Below are 13,107 nucleotides of genomic sequence, written 5' to 3'. Positions count from 1 at the left end.
CTGGATCCCTCCCACTAACAACACAACCTGGAAATTCTCTCAAAGCAGTTAGCTGAGATAACTTCAAGGATCACCTCATTTGTTTTCTATCTCTCAGGAGTTATTGCCTTCTGTTGTCTGGTATCTAATGTTTTAAAAATCATTGTGTCATATGTTTTGTCTAGTTTTTTAGTTTCTGCAGAAGAGTTAAGAAAGTTTCTGTTATCCCATCTTGGTTGGAAGCCGCAATCTCTTCTGGACGATTTTTATACATGCACATTCCTAGGGCTTACTTCATACATAAATTGTGGGCTAACCATTCTTGAGAATCTGCATATTTTCAAAACTCCCCACTGAGTTTATTAATAATTCTGGCTTGTGAAGTATAGATTTATCCACTCTCTTATATCTAACCAAATCTGAGGTCTGTGGGGTAAGTTTTAGAACATGACAAGGATCATGGACGCAGGTTCTATGACCCTGTAGCCACAACTTTTTCCACTCTCTCCCATGTGTACACCAGTGTGTCTGCTATATTAAAGCCAATGCTGAGAAGCCTAATTTAATTTTCTATACATTTCATTAATTATTAATCATCTAAATATTAGAAAGACTATAACAGAAATTGGGATACTCAGTAGAAATTGAATACTTCTTGCCCTGTTGTAAATAGCACACACTTGTACCAGAGGACAAAGGAACAATGACAGTTTTATTGCATGTGTAAGATGTGATCATCATCCTAAAGAGAAAGCCATCAAAGTTTTGATGCAGTGAATATCCACCAAGATTGCTATCCTCCTTTTCTTCTTTAAGTGTTACTGGATACCTTTCCAAGGTAGCACCACTTCAGTAATAGTGTTTCCCAGTGGTATTGTATAGTCTTAGAAATGCTTTTAAACACAGCTAAGTAATCACCTCCTCCATGGTATCTTCTCACAAAATTCTGGGCAACTGTAATTGCTCCCACTCCTGTATGTTTATTGCGTAGGACATGTGGACATGTAGCATTATTTTAGCCTTCTTCACACTATACAGAGAATTTGTATTTGTATGAACAATACTTGTGTCAGTACACAAGTAAATTTTTCTATTTCATGAAAATTATTGATTTGGTAATCCATTCCTCCTTTTCAGTTATTCTAGAAATGTTCAGAAAATTAGAAGATATGATAATATATATTACATAATGTGAATGTATAATTATGAATAAATTTTGATAATATAATTTAACTATGTATAATATGAATATAGATTTATTTCTTCTTCTCTGGCATTCTGCCTGGGAATATCTGAAAAATATATAACTGGGTTATATCAAATTTAATTAATATTAAACAGCATTAAGTTGGCAAGCTCCCTTTCTCCTGTACTGCCAAATTTCTGATCTCATGGATATCTAAACTGGCTTACAATGACTAAATATGTAGAAAATTGTTTCCACTTGGGATTATTCTATACTAAGCACACCCTGACACTACAGTTAAAATCCCCAGGATTGTTCAAACTCCCTCTGACACCGCTGATTTTTAGGAAGTCAAGGAAAATAACCCTTGGCAGGGCTTAATACCTCCACAGAAGTGTTGAACTTATAATAAAATTTTATTCCTTTGTTCTTCAGATCATCTTCCAAATTATTCATAGTCTGTCAAACTTAATTTCTAAACAAAATAATGAAGTTTTGTTATCATTCTGCAATTTGGTTTTAAGCCCCAGTGCTATATTTTACCTGTAAGCTTTGACCGACTCTGAGGATTAAAAAGGATAGGTGGACTATGTGTACATGTGCAGCCCAAACTATGACTGTCTTACCAATCTCAATAAGGATGAGGCACAAACTCAGCTGACAATGAACCCAAGCTCCTGCAACTGAGATTCATGAACATATTTTCTCTGAAAAGGGCTTTCTAATGTTATATTTCTCATATTAGTTGATGGAGAGGAGATGATGGTAATTGGAATTACCTGGGACAGTGAGGAAGAGAACGGAGAAGACTTCAGCATATGTAGTTTGACAAGACCCTGAAGAAGATTATTTTTAGCCTTCCACAAGTGACAAATCACTGATCCAACCAATGCCCTATAGCCATGGCTACAATTCAAGCTCCAAGGAGCTTTCAAAAATCCTTACTACCCAGGTCACATCACAGGCCAGATTAGAATATTTGGCTTGGACCCAGCACCCATACTTTAAAGAAGGACCTTGGAGAGGCAAGATCCACAGAGAATATGGGACTTGCTAAGACTGGAGTTAGAATAAATAGCTGGCTCCCATTAGAGTGGCCACAAGGAGAGTCCCTCTCCACTTCTCTCCAAACATGTTTAAAACAGAGGATTGCTATGCCCTACAGGGAAGGTGTTATCTTTACATAAACAATTTTTAAAATTGTGATAAAATACACACAGTGTAAAATTTACCCTCTTCATCATTTTTAAGTATATAGTTCTGTAGTGTTAAGTATATTCATATTGTTTTGCAACAGATCTCTAGAACTTTTTCATCTTGTAAAACTGAAACTCTATAACCATCGAACACTAACTCTAGTTTCCTCTCCCTGCAAACCCTGGAAGCCACCATTCTACTTTGTGTTTCTATGAGTTTGGCTACTTTTGATACTTTATATGAATGGAATCACACAGTATATATCTTTTCTGTCACTGGCTTATTTCACTTAATATAATGACCTCAGGGTTTATTCATGTGGTAGCATGTGCTACACAATAAAAAAGGATAGTATTTCCTTTTTTAAGTTTAATAATATTTCATCATATGTATATACCACATTTCTTTATCCATTCACCTGTCATCAAACATTTAGGTTACTTCTACTTCTTGATTATTGTGGATAATGCTATGATGAATATAGGTATGCAAATACCTCTTCAAGATCCTGCTTTAATTTATTTTGGATATATTTCCAAAAGTAGATTGCTGGATTATATGATAATTCTATTTTTAATTTTTTGAGGAACCTCCATACTATTTTCCATAGTGGTTGCATCATTTTATGTTCCCACCAACAATGCAGAAGGGTTCCAAACAACAGGGAATGCTTCATGAATTTCCATGTCATCCTTGCACCAGGGCCATGCTAATCTCTGTGTCATTCCAATTTTCATACATGTGCTGCCAAAACAAAAACTAATTAAACAATTTTGGATGCAATTTTCAGAACTTATTGACAAATCCCGTGCTGTTGACAGACATTAAAAAAACAAGTCTGTATGATTTTTTTAAATGCATCTTTGAATAATTTCATTTCATTTTAAGAGGAATCAGATCAATGGTCAAGAAAGTTACCAATAGGAAGTCCTCACAGAGTTGGCCCAGACAGCAGCATTGACCTCAGCTAGGAACCTGCAAATTCTCAGGCCCCATCTCAGACTGACTGTGTCAAAAATTCTGTGGGTGATGCTCAGCAACCTATGCTGTAAAAACCTTCCAGGAGATACTGATGCATGCTACAGAAAAAGGATTTATTTCTTAAAGTTATGGGGGCTGAGAAGTCCAAGACCAAGGAGTCACATCTAGTGAGGGCTTTCTTGATGGTGGGGACTGTCTGCAGAGTCCTGAGGTGGCACAGGGTATCACATAGTGAGGGGACTGAGCATGCTAATGCGCTCACTCAAGTTTCTCTTCCTCTTATAATAAAGCCACCAGGTCCTCTCCCATGATGACCCATTAATCCATTATCCCATTATTCCATTAATCCATAAATGGATTAATCCATTAGTGAGAGCAGAGTCCTCATGATTCCATCACCTCTTAAAGGCCCCATCTCTCGATGCCACCACATTGAAGACTTAATTTTAACATGAGTTTGGGAAGGGACAAATATGCAAACCATAGCACAGCCCTACCAAAAAAAACTTACAGTTGAGGCATGAGATGCAACACATTTGACATCACTGTCTAGACAATCTCGATTATCTCATCTAGCTCTGTTCTTTTCAAATAGTTTGTATTCTAAACACTATCAATTCTATGGGATACTGTAAAGTTGTAAGTATTCTGTGAGCTTAGTTTCCTCATCTACAAAATGCTACTAATGTTACCTACCTCATGGGGTTTCTAGGAAGTTTAAATGAAATAATATATTTGAACTAGCTAGACCAGCCCCAGACACAAAGTTTTAAAAACATCCTTAGTTTTAGACCTCAGTTTCTGCATTCTCTTCTCTTCTTTACTTTGGTTTTCTAGTTTGTCTGTTTGTTTTGTTTTGTTTTGTTTTGATTGTTCACCTTACACTGGGCCAGGGCAAGGGCCAACCGTAGCTGAGCAAGCTCAGTGCTGCTCTGAGAAGTAAGAGTGCTCCTGGTATTGGCTGGGGAGTCATGAAAACTGATTTCTCAGCCAATATTTCTGCTGCAGCATTTGTTTTCCTCATCACCCTGTTTACCAAGTCTACACATTTGTTCAAACTAGTAACTAGTGCATGAAAAGGGAATTTTATTCCCTTGTTATTTAATCTGCTCCCACGACAGCAAAATCTAAATAACCATCTTCCCTTGCACAAAACTAAGCTCTGCATGGATATGACGAATGTTTTAGTGCTCACCTAGTAAGGCATTAGTGAAGAGGTTTCCATCTAGATTAGATGTAAATAGGTTAAGATTTAGTGAGGACAAATCTTTCGTACGCATGTACAAAAGCTTGTTAGCCAATTTGCAATTCTATCTGATTTATTCTTCCCAAGAACACTTTGAGATATGGATAACTGTACTGGTTCTAATTTACAGATGTGAAAACTGAGGTCCAGAGAAATTAAGAAACATAACCAAAGTCCTAAATTTATTAGAGGAACCAGCTATTCATTTACAGAGTCCAGTGTAACATAAAAATGCAGGACCAGGTGTTCAACAGATTACGAAGAATTTCAAGACAGAGACAGAAGAGCATTAAACCAAGTACAGATCTATCTGGGGCAGCATCCTGGGCAAGTGCATGGCTTGTAAGCCCATAAAGCCAGTCCTGTTTGTATCAAAATTGATTCCAAAGCCTGTGTCTTTTTTCTATTTCATCACATGTGAGAGCCAATAGACTTAACAGAAAGCACATATTGCATCTCTGGCTTTGGGTGAGAGTAAAAGGTACAAGGAATAACATTGAAAGCCCAAAGACAATTCCATCAACTTCATGGTTTTGATAAGGGCTGGTTCTGATCCTGAGAAGCAGCCCACAGTCATGGAAGCAGCACCAGATTTGAGTCAGAAGACCCGGGCTCAAACCCTGGCTTAGCAAACTTTACTTGCATGACCTCATGCAAAACATCCAGGCCTTCTTAGCCTCAGTCTCTTCCACACACAAAAAATAATAATAATAAGAGCACTGCCATTTTTTCATAATTTACTGAATGAATTATTACATGGATAGAAGCATGTAAATGTATACAGTATGCAAGCATGTTTCCAAAAATACTGGCTGTGAAGCTAACCTCAAGGCCCTACCTGCTAAGCCCTAGCTGAACTATAGCCTCAAGGCCCTACCTGCAACCTCTCCCTAACTTTGTTTGTATCCACTAATTTAATAGGTGCTAAGAGGTCTCTAGGCAGAAGGAAAATCTAAGCTGTGTCCAGAAATGGGATTCTGGCATAGAGTGGCAGATGGTTGAACTACAGGGATGTCAACCAGAGACTTCAAAGACCCTATGGGAGAATTACTTGATTACTCAATAGGTCCTGATTCAACAGCTTGAGTGCAAATTCTTTTTAATATTAACAATGAATGATTCTGAGACGCTATAGCATCTATTTCAAAAATGCCTTTCTTCACTTTCTCTTCCTCCCTCCCATGATCACTCTAAGAACCCCATAATTATGTTGGGGAGAGAGAATATAAGGGCTGTCCAGTGTTCTAGGACATCCTCTTCTCCTTAGCTACTGTTATTGCTGCTGATCTATAGCATCTCTTGCAGTTCAACAGTTCCTTTCTATAGTAGTGACTGAGACACAACTATTAACATTGGTTTAAGAGGAAGGTGTCCTGTTTCAAAGAGCAAGCCATTCTCTCTTAATATAACCTGCTATGGGAGGTGAGGAGCGCCTCTGCCCGGCCACCCCGTCTGGGAAGTGAGGAGTGCCTCTGCCCTGCCGCCCCATCTGGGAAGTGAGGAGCACCTCTGCCCGGCCGCCCTATCTGGGAGGTGAGGAGCGCCTCTGCCCTGCCATCCCGTCTGGGAGGTGAGGAGTGCCTCTGCCCGGCCGCCCCGTCTGGGAGGTGAGGAGTGCCTCTGCCCGGCCGCCCATTGTCTGGGATGTGAGGAGCGCCTCTGCCCGGCCGCCCATTGTCTGGGATGTGAGGAGCGGCTCTGCCCGGCCTCCCCATCTGGGAAGTGAGGAGCGCCTCTGCCCGGCCGCCCCTCTGGGAGGTGTACCCAACAGCTCTGAAGAGACAGCGACCATCGAGAACGGGCCATGAGGACGATGGCGGTTTTGTTGAGAAGAAAAGGGGGAAATGTGGGGAAAAGAAAGAGAGATCAGATTGTTACTGTGTCTGTGTAGAAAGAAGTAGGCATAGGAGACTCCATTTTGTTCTGTACTAGGAGAAATTCTTCTGCCTTGGGATGCTGTTGATCTATGGCCTTGCCCCCAGCCCCCTGCTCTCTGAAACATGTGCTGTGTCAACTCAGGGTTAAATGGATTAAGGGCGGTGCAAGATGTGCTTTGTTAAACAGATGCTTGAAGGCAGCATGCTCTTTAAGAGTCATCACCACTCCCTAATCTCAAGTACCCAGGGACACAAACACTGCAGAAGGCCACAGGGACCTCTGCCTAGGAAAACCAGAGAACTTTGTTCATGTGTTTATCTGCTGACCTTCTCTCCACTATTATCCAATGACCCTGCCATATCCCCCTCTCTGAGAAACACCCAAGAATGATCAATAAATACTTAATAATAAATAAATAAATAATAAAATAAAATAATTAATTTAGCCAGGCATGATGATATGTGCCTGTAGTCTCAACTACTTGCAGGGCTGAGGTGTGAGGATCTTTGAGCCCGGGAGGTCGAGGCTACAGTAAGCTATGATCTCACCACTGTACTCCAGCCTGGGTGACAGAGCGAGACCCAGACTCAAAAAATAAAAATAAAAACCCTGAATATCTTCAAAAAAAAAAATATATATATATATAACCTGCTATGGTCACATAAGATGGGTGTCTTTAAGTCCAGTGCCACAGCTCAAGTGCTCATGGCCTACATCTACACACAGAGGAGCACACACTTATGGAGATTTTTGTGAGATTCATTAATAAGATAGGTTGGCAAGATTAGAACAGATTCTAGCATCAGCCACACCTTGTACTCAGAATCTTTCTAAGTATCTCCATATCTCTTTAAGATAGGCATGGGCAGCAAGCATAACACAACTTCATTCTGCTCCAAAAGGTCAGTCCAATTTCTTCTTACCATTTCTCAGCAAGGCAATAATAAATAAAGACTTTCCTAAAAGAAGCTGGGGCTCCACCACACTAGGGCTTCTGCCATTATGTGCTCTGCCACTACACTTAGCTGGAGGTGGCTCTGCTCATCTTTTGCTGTCTTCATGATATCAAGGCCATGAGATCACCTGCCTCTGTGCCATGTGGAGACTGTTTCTTAAATCAGTTTTGAACAAGCTTCTGTGGCCAGTAAAAAAGAGCTGCATATAAACAAAAGGATGGCAACAATGGGGCTCAAGCAGCAATGCCATGGAATCCTTCTCAGCAAGTGCAATCTATTGGATTGAATTAAGTGATAGAATCCATTATTTCACTTTCTTTTCCTCCAGTCCACAGTAATTCCAAGAACCCCAGCTTGGTTCTTTAGCTACCAAAATCAATGAGGGCCTAGATATGGATGAAAGGATTCATCCAAAAATCTGTTCAGTGATGATGAAAAAAAGAAAGAACCTTGGTGGCAGGAGTCACGTGACCCACACACAGAGAAGCTACAACAGTGGTATGGTCAGAGCCTAGAGGAGGCTGAAGTTAAGAGCTTAGGAGAAGAGAAGCAGCAATGATAGGAATGATGACCCAGGGGGAGTACTGAAAGTAGAAATTCAGGCAGATTCCATGAAGCATTGTGAGTTGAAACCCAGCCTGACATGGTGAGTCTATGTGAGAACCTCCCGCCACCTCATCCCACCATGAGAAATCCAGGGGACCAGACAAAGAAGACAATAAGAGAAGTGGTGAGGACTCTACAGTTATGCAGGTTATGGTTGGGACCTAAGTTGCAATTTTGAAATCACAGTGTGCTGTCACCACCTTGAAGACCATAGAGTGACAATTATTTATGGAGCCACAATTATCCTGTATGTTTTGCCTTAAAAGCCTAGTTTCTTCTGCCCTCTGCCCTTCCGAAAATGATAGAAACTCACTGAATCATTTGTGATTGCCTCAGTTACCCTGAGTGCCATTGTTACCCTGTTCTCCAAGTCACTCCACATTTTGTTCTACTTGGTGACTGGTGGATGATCTGTAACTGAGAGAAGAATTTAAATTGCCATCTTGTCAAACACAAATTTCAATAAGTCTGCATGACTTTGCCAGTTTAGGGTAAGGCTTAAGAAATATCTAATTTTATCAGATGGAAAATTGCAGAGGTGGTAAGAGGCACAAAATCCTTATTACTCAGCAAAGGGTCTGGGTAAGACATCAAAAACATCTCAAGGTTTTAACATCTTTTTTAAAGTCACTTCTCTTCCTGTTCATGTACTGTCTGGTCTTATTTACAGTCAGACTGACCCAAAGTAGCATCTCAACCTTGCCACCAGCCATGTGACCTTGGTCTAATCATGCATCTTTTCTGAATTTTAAATTTCTAAATAGAGAAAATAATAACTATCTTTCAGGGCCAATGTAAATGTTACATAAAATAATATAAGTGCAAGAATTTCATAGAGTCTGGTCTTTTGTGGCTTCTCAATAAATATTTGCAATGATAAATGATTGCATGAATGGGCAGTCAATAAACAGGCAAACCAATAAATGTTTGTTTTCTTTTCTTATGCATTCTCACCCCAAAGTCATCTAAGACATAAAAATGGAAAATAAACACTATATTTATACTTACATAGGAATTTAATTTATAAAATGAGACATTATCTATCTCTTTTGATCCTCATAAAATTCCTTGAAAGACAGTCCAGACAAGAGCTGCCATTTCATTCTACAGAAAAGTGAACTGAGTTTAAGGGCAATAATTTGAATTACCAAATTCATATAGTAAAAAAAATATAAATAAAGGGAGATAGAGAGGGAAATATGGAGCTAGGAAGGGAGAAAGGAAGAGAAGAAAAAAGGAAGGAAGGAGGGAAGGAAGGAAGGAAGGAAGGAAGGAAGGAAGGAAACAGAGGAGAGAGGAGGGAAGGAGGAAGGAAGGATTCTTAAGCTAAAGTCTTCTAACTCTAAATTCTTTCCATTTTAGAAAACCACCACTCCACATATCCTTGGACACTGAAGCAACCCATCTGCAATCATTGGACTAGGTATTAGCACAATCAAAATAGACATTTCCTTCCTGAATAAACCTGATTAATGGCTTAATCTGTTTACAGTGTCATTCCTGGAAAACTCAAAGGAGGTGATTCTGTATTAGGCTGGCAGGAAAGGTTGAGGCTCAGAAAAAGCAATCTTTTAATCATCTTCAGTTGTACTATCTCCAAGATAGTAAAGCAAAGATTAGGACACGTAGTAATTTCAAAAGTATCATTCTCCGTGTTCTGATCTGCCAGTCAGAATATAGAAAATTACAGATGAAGCACTTGTTCTAGGTTCTGCCAGTCAGAATCTAGAACAATTACAGATGAAAATTACAGATCATCACACGAAAAAGAGCTTTTATATTACACACCAAAGAAGTGGAATAACTCAGAAATTCCAATGACATCCTGAAATCAAGTAGAAAAATTAAGGAATAGCTGGGTGCAGTGGCTCACGCCTGTAATCTCAGCACTTTGGAAGGCTGAGGTGGGTGGATCTCCTGAGGTCAGGAGTTCGAGACCAGCCTGGCCAACATGGCGAAACCCCATCTCTACTAAAAATACAAAAATTAGCCCTGCATGGTGGCGGGTGCCTGTAGTCCCAGCTACTCAGGAGGCTGAGGCAGGAGAATCACTTGAACCCGGGAAATGTGGGTTGCAGTGAGCTGAGATTGTGCCACTATACTCCAGCCTGGGTGGCAGAATGAGATCCAGTCTCAAAAAAAAAAAAAAAAAAGGAATAGAGAATACTAATATTTATTAAGTATGTACTGTGTGCCAAACACTGAAATGAAAACTGTAAATATAGTATCCCATTTAATCCCCCTATAGACCCGAAAGGTAGGTATTTTTATCCTCGTACAAATAAAGGATTTGTAGCTCATAGAATTTAGGTAACTTGTCCATAATTAGTGGCTGAGTATCCATTTAAATCCTGGCTTTGCTGAACCTAAAGCCCATATTTTATCACCTGACCAGAAGTTCTCCATGAGCAGTTAACAGATCAGTACAGGCCTGACAAGGAAGAAAAAATACAGATATCCATGTTCCATTCTAACACCAATGCTATGATTCAGTGCAACTGGAATACAGCCCATAATTCTGTATTTTAACAAGGTTTCTGGGTTATTATAAGGGACAGCTAGGTATGAAAAATTATACCATGTTGCCTACTCAGAAGACAAAGACATATTTCTTATAGCAGTGGTACTTGGCACTTCCCTGATGTAATAGATATAGATTGCTCCTTGACACTCAAACTGCAAGAAAGATCCTATTTCTTTATATTTGCAAATCAATTTTGTCCTATTCAATCTCTCCATTATCTATGCTAATTGGACACTTTTTGTGACCTTGGAACATGCTAGGAGTTCTCAGGATTACACAAAAATTAGGAAGGATTGTTTTCTTCAGGTCATTTACCATCATCACCATTACTCAGTCTACCAAACAACTCTGGTTCTCTTCACTTGCACAAGCCACGGAGTCCCTGACCCTTCACATAGACAGTCTATGGCTTCTCAGGCTATAGACTTGAGCTCCTATACTTTTACAACCCAGACTTTCTCTGTGTACTCTTAAGGGTAGTTCTCACTAACTCAAAGAAACTGAAAGTCCAATCATTCCTCCCAATCTCAGGGTATGTCCCCTAATCTCCTCCTAATCCACCAAGCAAAGCAGCCCTTACTTTCAATTTCAGGACCCCTGTCTACTTGTCTTTCACCACATTTTTTTCTTTAATAAGGAGGTTTAATGGTTAACCAGAATGCATAAAGTATTTTAGGTCCAAAAATTATCAGATAACTCTTTTGTCTTTTGAGAGAGTAAGATCAGCCTAAAACAATGCATGAATTAATTTTTCATCCCCAAGGATGAACAGCTACTTCTTCAAAGCATGAGAAACAAAACACAAGTTTGAGTGCTCATAGTCTACTACATTAAATTCTCATTAACCCACCTCGTCACACTGTTTACAAACTTAAATTCAAAATGAGATGGAATTCAAATCAATGTGCATATGCTTGGCCATACAGGTGTTCAATACCAAGTCAGCAAGAACATGGGGAAAAAACATGGTCCATTCCCCACAATAAATTTATAATCCTATTGTGAAGTGGAGTATATGTTAAAAGGACCTTAGACTCTTACTCATTGGGATTCCTTTCTTTGTTTTATTATTCACTACTTTCAGTACTTAAATCCAGGCTTTCTACTCTGGCCAAAATAATTATTATTAAATATTTAAAAAATTTTTACAATAATAATATTATTATCATAAAACACTGACATCATAGTTATTCTTTTTAAGCATCAAATTAAGTGTGTCAGGGTACTTTGAAAACTGTCAAATGTTATCTAAGGTACCAGAAACTCTAAAAGGTAAAAAAAAATCAAGAATTTTATCACTACACTATGCAATAATCTCTCCTCTGGCTTCATCTTATCTTCTTTACCTTAATTTATTCTTTGTTCTACTATATTAATCCACTTAGGCTTATCTTTAATTTCGTGTTATTGCATTGAATTTAATGTATTCAAGAAACATGTCTTAAATCTTATCTGTAATAAATTGAGATATTTTACAAACATAAAAACATAGAGTGTTATTTACAGAAAATCTACAAAGCGTGCAAATTCAAGTGCTGCATAAAGATACAAACCTTTAAAGGAATCCAAAGAGAGAAAGATTGAAGAATAGATAAGGAAGGGCTGGATGGAAGAGATCAGACAAGGGAAAGCAGATCTATAGAAAGGGGTAGGATTTAAACAAAATGGAATATGTAATAGAAAACAGGGATGCTTGACCAGATCAGAGTTCATATTGGTGAGCAATAAAATAAAAAAGTGAAAAACATATTTGGCTAGTAGAATAAAAAAGGTATATAAAAATTATACATCATGGCCAAGTGAGATTTATTCCAGGTAGGCAATTCTGATTCAACATTCAAAAATCAGTGTAATCTATCACATCAACATGTTAAAGAAGAAAAAATTATGTGATCTTATCAATAAATGATGAAATAGCCTTTAAGAAAATATGACACACATTTATGACAAAAAATTCTCAGCAAACTAGGAATAGAAGGCAACTTCGTCAAGTTGATAAAGAGCATCTACAAAAAAATAGGTAATTCATATCATCCTTAATGGTGAGAAACTGGATTCTTCCCCCATAAGATCAAGACAAGGCAAAGATAATGTTCTCATCACTTCTATTAGATATTGTACTAAATATTGTACAATAAAATGAGAAAAGGAAGTAAATGATATTCAGATTAGAAAGGAAAACATCAAACTGTCTTTATTCACAGATGACATGGTTGTCTATATACATCTGACCTAAAACAAAAAACAAAGAACCTCCTGGAACTAATAACTTATTATAGCAAGATCACAGAATATTGGGTTAATATACAAAAGCCAATTGCTTTCCTATATACCAGCAATAAAAATTACATTTAAAAAAGAAATAATAGATAACACGAACAAGTGGAAAATATTCCATGCTCATGGATTGAAAGAATCAATATTATTAAAATGACCACAGTGGCCAAAGCACTGTACAGACTCAATGTAATTCCCATCAAATTGCCAACATCATTTTTCGCAGAATTAGAAAAAATAATTCTACAATCTACATGAGACCAAGAAAGAGCCCAAA

At 38.3% G+C, this 13,107-nt stretch overlaps 1 pseudogene; it reads right to left on the bottom strand.

Moving 5' to 3' along the window:
- Positions 1 to 3,018: 3,018 nt before the first annotated feature.
- On the bottom strand, positions 3,019 to 3,118 carry LOC112134761 (U6 spliceosomal RNA; annotated as a pseudogene).
- Positions 3,119 to 13,107: the final 9,989 nt, after the last annotated feature.

This window comes from Pongo abelii, chromosome 7, assembly GCF_028885655.2.
Source record: "Pongo abelii isolate AG06213 chromosome 7, NHGRI_mPonAbe1-v2.0_pri, whole genome shotgun sequence".
Taxonomy (NCBI): Eukaryota; Metazoa; Chordata; class Mammalia; order Primates; family Hominidae; genus Pongo; species Pongo abelii.
The sequence above is the reverse complement of the archived record's forward strand: the minus strand, read 5'-3'. Positions and strand labels throughout refer to the sequence as shown.